A 10,283-nucleotide genomic window follows, 5' to 3' on the forward strand; every position below is an offset into this window, starting at 1 on the left:
TTAGTCACCGCAGTTCGTTGTGAAGAGTTGCGTCCCTTGGACGTGTCAGAATCCTATACACGTCGATGCGTATCGCGCTGATTATGAATCTTGTTTTGTCAGTCCCATACTCGTGCTCGTGTGAAAAGTGAAAAAAACAACCAAAGACCTGCATCACCTCGAGTCTCCTCCTTCATTTAACTGACACGTCATTATCTAACTGAAATATATCTCAAAGAATCATTATATGTACGAGCATACACACACGCACAATAACACACACACACACACACACACACACACACACACACACACACACACACACACACATATATATATATATATATATGTGTGTGTGTGTATTTATATGTGTGAGTGAGAGAGAGAGAGAGAGAGAGAGAGAGAGAGAGAGAGAGAGAGAGAGAGAGAGAGAGAGAGAGAGAGAGAGAGAGAGAGAGAGTCGGTAGTTTTCCCCCCGCAATAATCCTGATGACCAAATGTCCGGGTTAACGAAACATGGTAGGCGTTCCCAGCAGTAATCATGTTTAACGGTATCTTTACTAACAGTTCTACTACATATACAACTAAATGTACAGTGATACACTTTTTATAACGTATCTATTAAAAGATGTACTGAGAAATGATGTAAGGATTCGCTCGGGAACAAAGAACTCTCGGAATCAAAGACAAGGAATTCCACGCAAACCGAGACAAAAGGTGAAACCGTATTATAGAATACCAGACATTGGCTATTGACTTACGGGGTTTATGAAATTATCCCCAGACATAGAAGACGGACTGAATTTAGTTTCAAGATTAGTGCATGCGGATCTACATGAATATTCCAGAATAACGACAGACAAAACCTCAATGTGTGCGTGTGTGTGCATATGTGAGGCCATATACATGTACGCTGTTGCTCTGAAGACAAACTGGTGACACCTCTACTAAAACTAGTAAATATTTCTGGATGGAGGTCAAACTGACATGCACATACTTGTTATTCATCCCGGCGAGCTTTTCTGGAAATCAAATGTCTTTAATTTACATAAATTCCCCTCTTAATGATTTCTTTTCAAAACTATCTGAGATTATTTGTCATATTAAATTGGGCAAAGATCGGGGCACTTTTATGGTATAACTACCTTGTTTGAGCAGCCAGTGAAAGAGGTTATTCCGGGGAGCTTATGAATATGGAAAGTGCTCAACACTGCGTTCACCTTATTTTACATAATGATAAATAAATACAAATGTCCTACTGAAAAGGCTCACTCATGTTGAAAGACAAATCTTGTGCACCCTGAACGATGGCCTCATCGACATCATCAGCATGATCTAGAATTCCTCGGAGTGCGGTGGAATAACCTTTTCACCCATCATCTTCATGAGAAATAATGTTCCGGTATGATGTAGTGTTATTTTACGATGCAAAGAGTGTTACTGTACGTCACAAACAGTGTCACTGCACAATGTAAACAGAGTTACTGTATGATGCAAACAGTGTTACTGTACGATGCAAACAGTGTTACTGCACAATGTAAACAGTGCTACTGTACGATGTAAACAGTGTTACTGTACGATGCAAACGGTGTTACTGCACAATGTAAACAGTGTTACTTTACGATGCGAAGTATTACTGTACGATGCAAACAGTGTTACTGTACGATGCAAACAGTGTTACTGTACTATGCAAACGCCGTTACTGTACGATGCAAAGAGTGTAACTGCACAATGCAAACAGTGTTACTGTACGATGCAAACAGTGTTACTGTTCGATGGAAACAGTGTTATTGTACGATGTAAACGGTGTTATTGTACGATGCAAACGGTGTTACTGTACGATGCAAACAGTGTTACTGTACGATGCAAACAGTGTTACCGTACGATGCAAACGGTGTTACTGCACAATGTAAACAGTGTTACTTTACGATGCGAAGTATTACTGTACGATGCAAACAGTGTTACTGTACGATGCAAACAGTGTAACTGTACTATGCAAACGCCGTTACTGTACGATGCAAAGAGTGTAACTGCACAATGCAAACAGTGTTACTGTACGATGCAAACAGTGTTACTGTTCGATGGAAACAGTGTTATTGTACGATGTAAACGGTGTTATTGTACGATGCAAACGGTGTTACTGTACGATGCAAACAGTGTTACTGTACGATGCAAACAGTGTTACCGTACGATGCAAACGGTGTTACTGCACAATTTAAACAGTGTTTCTGTACGATGTAAACAGTGTTACTGTACGATGCAAACAGTGTTACTGTACGATGCAAACAGTGCTACTGTACGATGTAAACAGTGTTACTGTACGATGCAAACGGTGTTACTGCACAATGTAAACAGTGTTACTTTACGATGCAAAGTATTACTGTACGATGCAAACAGTGTTACTGTACGATGCAAACAGTGTAACTGTACTATGCAAACGCCGTTACTGTACGATGCAAAGAGTGTTACTGCACAATGCAAACAGTGTTACTGTACGATGCAAACAGTGTTACTGTACGATGGAAACAGTGTTATTGTACGATGTAAACGGTGTTATTGTACGATGCAAACGGTGTTACTGTACGATGCAAACAGTGTTACTGTACGATGCAAACAGTGTTACCGTACGATGCAAACGGTGTTACTGTACGATGCAAACGGTGTTACTGCACAATTTAAACAGTGTTTCTGTACGATGTAAACAGTGTTACTGTACGATGCAAACAGTGTTACTGTACGATGCAAACAGTGTTACTGTACTATGCAAACGGTGTTACTGCACAATGTAAACGGTGTTACTGTACGATGCAAACAGTGTTACTGTACGATGCAAACGGTGTTACTACACAATGTAAACAGTGTAACTATACGATGCAAACAGTGTTACTGTACGATGCAAACAGTGTTACTGTACTATGCAAACGGTAATACTGTACGATGCAAACGGTGTTACTGTACGATGCAAACAGTGTTACTGCACAATGCAAACATTGTTACTGTACGATGCAAACAGTGTCACTGTACGATGGAAACAGTGTTATTGTACGATGCAAACGGTGTTACTGTACGATGCAAACAGTGTAACTGTACGATGCAAACATTGTTACTGTACGATGTAAACGGTGTTACTTACAACGTTAACAGTGTTACTGCACGATGTATAAAATGCTACAGTGCACACATTGTTACTTGTTGATGGAAAGTGTTAATGTCCTGGCAAATATTGTTACAGTATGATGCACACATTGCAAACAGTGTTACAGAAAAATGCACACATTGCTACGATGCAAACATTGTTACTAGTTGATGGAAAGTGTTAATGTCCGTAAAAAGTGTTACTGTACGATGCATACCAACACTGTTACAGTACAATATATGTATGTGTTAACGTATGATGCAGATTTAATTTTACCAGACTACAAGTAATTAATAAATAGTTATACCCTCTGTAACTTATGTACAATCACATATGCTGTATATTTGTAATGTTATACAGGGTTGATTGCTAAGTTCTGATCCTCGCATAGATATAATTGACCTAAACGCATTACAGTGATGCATTTTTAAACATACGTGTACATCTTCCACAATCATACACTTTTGCCAACGATGTTGGAGGACTTTTAACACGGTTTCATAGAAGTCCCCTTGGCTGTTAAAGATTTGAACAACGTTAATTATGTCATCGTTCGAGAAGATTCCGGCTAAAGCTTTCTTCATGTTTGGGAACAGATGGAAGATAGGGGTCAGGTCAGGTGATTAAGATGTGTGCCGAAGAAGCTCAAAGCCACACTCGTAGATAGTAGCCATGCCAATGACTGACTTGTGCACTTGCTCAGTGTTCTGGTGGAAGAACACATCTCTTCTCAGCTTCCCACGCCTCTTAGTCTTGATTTCATCAATAGTTGCCTCAAAAGTGCATGATAGTGTGCTCCGTTTATAGTCTGGTCTTCAGAAAATAGTCCACAACGATAGCACCCTCGACATACAAGAACAAGCTTGCCATTACCATTCCAGCTGATGGGGCTCGTGATCAGACTGGACGTATCCCATGCTTGTTGTTAGACCGGACTGAAGTTTCTTTGGGGTTGTTACAAGGTGTTGCCTGGGTGATTGTGTTTCGTCGACCTCCCACTTGTTGTCGTCGCCCTCCCACATGTTGTCGTCGACCTCCAACTTCTTGTTATCTCTCTTCCACTTGTCATCACCACCCATCACTTGTTGTCATCACCCTCCCACTTGTTGTCATCGCCCTCCTACTTGTTGCCGTCGTTCTCCCACTTGTTGTCATCTCTCTTCCACTTGTTGTCATCACCCTCCCACTTGTTTTCATCGCCCTCCTACTTGTTGTCATCACCCTCCCACTTGTTGTCATCACCCTCCCACTTGTTGTCATCACCCTCCCACATGTTGTCGTAGACCTCCAACTTCTTGTTATCTCTCTTCCACTTGTCATCGGGGCGGTCGGGTAGCCTAGTGGTTAAAGCGTTCGCTCGTCACGCCGAATACCCGGGTTCGAATCCCGACATGGGTACAATGTGTGAAGCCCATTTCTGGTGTCCCCCGCCGTGATATTGCTGGAATATTGCTAAAAGCGGCGTAAAACCAAAACTCACTCACACACTCACTCACTCCACTTGTCATCACCCTCCTACTTGTTGTCATCGCCCTCCTACTGGTTGCCGTCGTTCTCCCACTTGTTGTCACTCCCTTCCACTTGTTGTCATCGTCCTCCCACTTGTCATCACCATCCGACTTGTCGTCGACCTCCAACTTTTTGCCATCGCACTTCCACTTGTTGTCATCTCCCTCCCACTGTTTGTCATCTCCCTCCCACTGTTTGTCATCTCCCTCCCACTTCTTGTCATCACCCTCCCACTTCTTGTTTTCTCACTCCCACTTCTTGTTATCTCACTCCCACTTCTTGTCATCACCCTCCCACTTCTTGTCATCACCCTCCCACTTCTTGTCATCACCCTCCCACTTCTTGTCATCACCCTCCTACTTCTTGTTATCTCACTCCCACTTCTTGTCATCACCCTCCCACTTCTTGTCATCGCCCTCCCACTTCTTGTCATCTCCCTCCCACTTCTTGTCATCTCCCTCCCACTTCCTTTTATCTCACTCCCACTTCTTGTCATCACCCTCCCACTTCTTGTCATCACCCTCCCACTTCTTGTCATCCCCCTCCCACTTCTTGTCATCACCCTCCTACCTCTTGTTATCTCACTCCCGCTTCTTGTAATCACCCTCCCATTTCTTGTCATCTCCCTCCCACCTCTTGTTATCTCACTCCCACTTCTTGTCATCACCCTCCCACTTCTTGTCATCACCCTTCCACTTCTTGTTATCTCACTCCCACTTCTTGTTATCTCACTCCCACTTCTTGTCATCACCCTCCCACCTTTTGCCATCGCACTTCCACTTGTTGTCATCTCCCTCCAACTTGTTGTCGTCACCCTCCCACTTCTTGTCATCACCCTCCCACTTCTTGTCATCACCCTCCCACTTCTTGTCATCTCCCTCCCACTTCTTGTTATCTCACTCCCACTTCTTGTCATCACCCTCCCACTTCTTGTCATCTACCTCCCACTTCTTGTCATCACCCTCCCACTTCTTGTTATCTAACTCCCACTTCTTGTCATCACCCTCCCACTTCTTGTCATCACCCTCCCACTTCTTGTCATCACCCTCCCACTTCTTGTCATCACCCTCCCACTTCTTGTCATCACCCTCCTACTTCTTGTTATCTCACTCCCGCTTCTTGTAATCACCCTCCCATTTCTTGTCATCTCCCTCCCACTTCTTGTTATCTCACTCCCACTTCTTGTCATCACCCTCCCACTTCTTGTCATCTCCCTCCCACTTCTTGTCATCACCCTCCTACTTCTTGTTATCTCACTCCCGCTTCTTGTTATCACCCTCCCATTTCTTGTCATCTCCCTCCCACTTCTTGTCATCACCCTCCCACTTCTTGTCATCTCCCTCCCACTTCTTGTCATCACCCTCCCACTTCTTGTCATCACCCTCCCACTTCTTGTTATCTCACTCCCACCTCTTGTTATCTCAATCCCACTTCTTGTCATCACCCTCCCACTTCTTGTCATCACCCTCCCACTTCTTGTTATCTTACTCCCACTTCTTGTTATCTCACTCCCACTTCTTGTTATCTCTGTCCCACTTCTTGTCATCATCATCCCACCTTTTGCCATCGCACTTCCACTTGTTGTCATCTCCCTCCCACTTCTTGTCATCACCCTCCCACTTCTTGTCATCGACCTCCCACTTCTTGTCATCACCCTCCCACTTCTTGTCATCTCCCTCCCACTTCTTGTTATCTCACTCCCACTTCTTGTCATCACCCTCCCACTTCTTGTCATCACCCTCCTACTTCTTGTTATCTCACTCCCGCTTCTTGTCATCACCCTCCCACTTCTTGTCATCACCCTCCTACTTCTTGTCACCACCCTCCCACTTCTTGTCATCTCCCTCCCACTTCTTGTCATCACCCTCCTACTTCTTGTTATCTCACTCCCGCTTCTTGTAATCACCCTCCCATTTCTTGTCATCTCCCTCCCACTTCTTGTTATCTCACTCCCACTTCTTGTCATCACCCTCCCACTTCTTGTCATCTCCCTCCCACTTCTTGTCATCACCCTCCCACTTCTTGTCATCACCCTCCCACCTTTTGCCATCGCACTTCCACTTCTTGTCATCTCCCTCCCACTGTTTGTCATCACCCTCCCACTTCTTGTCATCACCCTCCCACTTCTTGTCATCTCCCTCCCACTTCTTGTTATCTTACTCCCACTTCTTGTCATCACCCTCCCACTTCTTGTCATCACCCTCCCACTTCTTGTCATAACCCTCCCACTTCTTGTCATCTCCCTCCCACTTCTTGTCATCACCCTCCCACTTCTTGTCATCGCCCTCCCACTTCTTGTTATCTTACTCCCACTTCTTGTCATCTCCCTCCCACTTCTTGTCATCACCCTCCCACTTCTTGTTATCTCACTCCCACTTCTTGTCATCTCCCTCCCACTTCTTGTCATCTCCCTCCCGCTTCTTGTCATCTCCCTCCCACTTCTTGTTATCTCACTCCCACTTCTTGTCATCACCCTCCCACTTGCATAGTTCAGTCGACCTACAGACACGAGTTATTCACCACCTCAATACGTCTGATTATAGTGCTCAGCCAACGTACAAACACGTGTCATTCACGTCTACAGTTCGTCTCCTTATGAAGTTCTGCCAACATATAGGCACGTGTGATTCACGTCTTTAATACGTATCCTAACATAGTTCTGCCAACCAAAACGCACGTGTGATTTACATCCTTAATACATTCCCTTCTATCTCTCAGACAACCTTCACAATAACATGATTGATATACATACACCTCTATGTACCCAACATCTGAAGGATCCATCCCAAACTGTGAATGTAGAAGCTACACTGGTGCTGCATCACTTACAGGACGCCACAACAGGCGGTGAAGCTAGCAATCATTGTAACCTTCATCCCCATATCACCGCAGACATTATATCATTACATGTACACCGACCCACAGGGCAAAATGAAGTCACGAAAGTCCTCTGTAATTTGTCCCCAAAATAAGTTCCATTAATGTTTATTCCGGTGATCTATTTCAGAAATCCATACACTGAACGATCATAGAAGGCTCTTCCATGCCAGCAGGCTCAACCATTCCTGTCTTCATCACACTCATTTGTCACCATATCAGCGGACTCCTGAAGCAAACAGTCTTTGCACAGGGCACTTCTTCTTCATAAAAGATATTGACAGCCATCCTTCATCCACACGTCCCATACATGTACCTGGCAACCCTGTGAAAAGTGCAGTTGTAATGACATCCAATTGAAATTACTTGAAAGAAAAGCGTGACTTTTAATGACAAAGGTCAGTAGAATCTGATCACCTTGGCTTTTATACGCATCCCGTTATGTAATACAGACTTACGAAAATCGTAGCTCTAACCTCGTTTTGTGTTACAAGAAGGCCAAATTTAAAACCAACAGCCAAATCACATTTAAAAATTCAAAGATAACTAAAGGAGGAAGTTAGATAAGGGCATAATTTTAAAGTTAAGAATATCACATCATATACATGTTAAAATGGTTGACAATTAGCCTGTTTTCTTTCTGACATGTGTAAGGTTTGGAGTTGACATGATCAAATACGCATATGGGGATAAAATGAGTGAAAAGGGCAGATATTTGAAAATTTAAGTATGAACAAGTTCGTGACCCAAAATGAAGTTTTTGCCATATGTTTATGACGTTTTTCTGTACATTGAAATCAGGTTTGGTCAAAGACTTGCTTGGTCCTAAGCATGCAATTGTTGAACAAAGGTTAGTTCTCTATCATATGAGCAAATCTGATAACTTTCACAACAAATTAAATTTAAAAAGTTTATAATTTTTGCCGATCATGGCCAAAAAGGGTCATTATCCTACCTTAGCCTTTTATGTCTTGAAACTACAAGAGATCATTCAGGAAGAATTGCAAACTCGGAAAAGGGTACAAGCGAACCCGTGACCAAGTGATTGTGTAGTAGATTGCATGCACCAATAATTGTTACAGTACTCATTTTGAAATGGTCAGGTGAATACTTAACTTGCATTTGCATGTGACGGGTGCCACAGGTGGTGCAGGATACGCTCACTCGCGAATACCTACTATCATCACTATTTGATGGTGATCCATAGATACTTGCCTATGATATAGTCAGAATCGTACAATCGACTCTGCTTTAAGCAGACATTCCATATTGTTTTTTTAAATTTTGTTGTCGCTTTTATTGAATTGCAATCTTTAAAAGGTTTTCGGTCCATTTTGCACTTATTGTTTGTCCAATGCCTATATTTGTTCTTTCGAATTACACTTACATCCATAGTATGTCATACGTATCTCAACAATGTTAAATTGGGCACATCAGGGTTGAGATAAACACATTGTACTCATGTGGGGACTCGAACCTGGATCTTCTGCGTGGCGAGCGAACAATTAAAACCACTAGGCTACGCTACCCTACATGTTAGTACTACATGTGGAAATGAGACCCGTGATTGTGGTGTCACTATCAATACCAGTGAAATACAATATAGTTCAATCCATTGCTCTAACGGTCATGCCAATATACACTACGAGAAACAACGAAAACCGGATCGTCGGTTGCATCCTTTCACAAAATTCATATGCGTCTGGATGCAGAGCTCTATACAAATATTATATGACAGTTGGAAAGCTGTGATGAAAGCCTTCACTATTACCAATTTCACTGTGGCATAAAACGTCATTCTCGACCGTCAAATCCCTGGACGCATGTTTATCTGCGTTTATAACGAGGCACGAATTCCGTGAGTGTGGCCCTGTAGCCTGCGGCTTAAGGTCAGGGGGTAATTGTCTAATACGCCGCTATTAGGAGACTGAAAATTTGCATTTCTTAGCTGCGCCGGATCCGCTGGTCATGGGATCCCAGAGTCTCAACGATTACGACCCTTGATTTTTCAGAGCAATCTCCGTGAGTTTCATCAATATAGTATTCTACTTTTTCAGGTTTCATCTCATATTAAACTCTCAGACTTTTTTATTGATTAATTTTAACGTTTATCGATGTCAGCTGACCAGTACTTTTACATGTATGTCAGAAGAAATGATCATTAAGAGTTGCAATCATACTTCCCGTTTACAAACGGCTTCCATATTCGTTCAATTTGAATTCTTCCTTGGCGGTAGTATGAATATGACAGGCCAAGATAAAAACACCTTCTGAGTGCATGGACAAGATATGTATCATATACCTGACAAACACAGGAAACGAATAACTGAAGGTGAGCTGAAATGGGGTTAACGTCGCGTTCAAGATTATTGCACATATATAACGACGCCCATGCATGTGTGTGAGAGAGTGGCTGCCTGTACTAGTCAGGACAAATGCTTGCCAACTGAGAAACCATGCTGCTGTTTAACATGGATACCTCACTCAGACACAGCATACGGACTCCCGGGCGACCAGTCCTTTCTTTATCCCTTTTATGCCGAGCGCTAGGCAGGGTAACAACAAGTTACATGTTTTGAAGTATTTTTGGTATGATGCGGCCGGTTCGAACCGCCGACATTCCGCTCTCGGAACAGACGCTCTATCCACTAGACCACGACGGCGATCAAAGGAATAACAAATGGAAGAGCTACATGTGAATGTTCATTCTATCCCGTTACTGTGCAGAATACAATTTCTCACATTCCGTTTGATGGCGTTCATGGAACGAATTTATATATGC

The sequence above is a fragment of the Haliotis rufescens genome, unplaced genomic scaffold (genome assembly GCF_023055435.1).
Source record: "Haliotis rufescens isolate VD_foot unplaced genomic scaffold, xgHalRufe1.0.p SCAF_1, whole genome shotgun sequence".
In the NCBI taxonomy this organism is placed as follows: domain Eukaryota; kingdom Metazoa; phylum Mollusca; class Gastropoda; order Lepetellida; family Haliotidae; genus Haliotis; species Haliotis rufescens.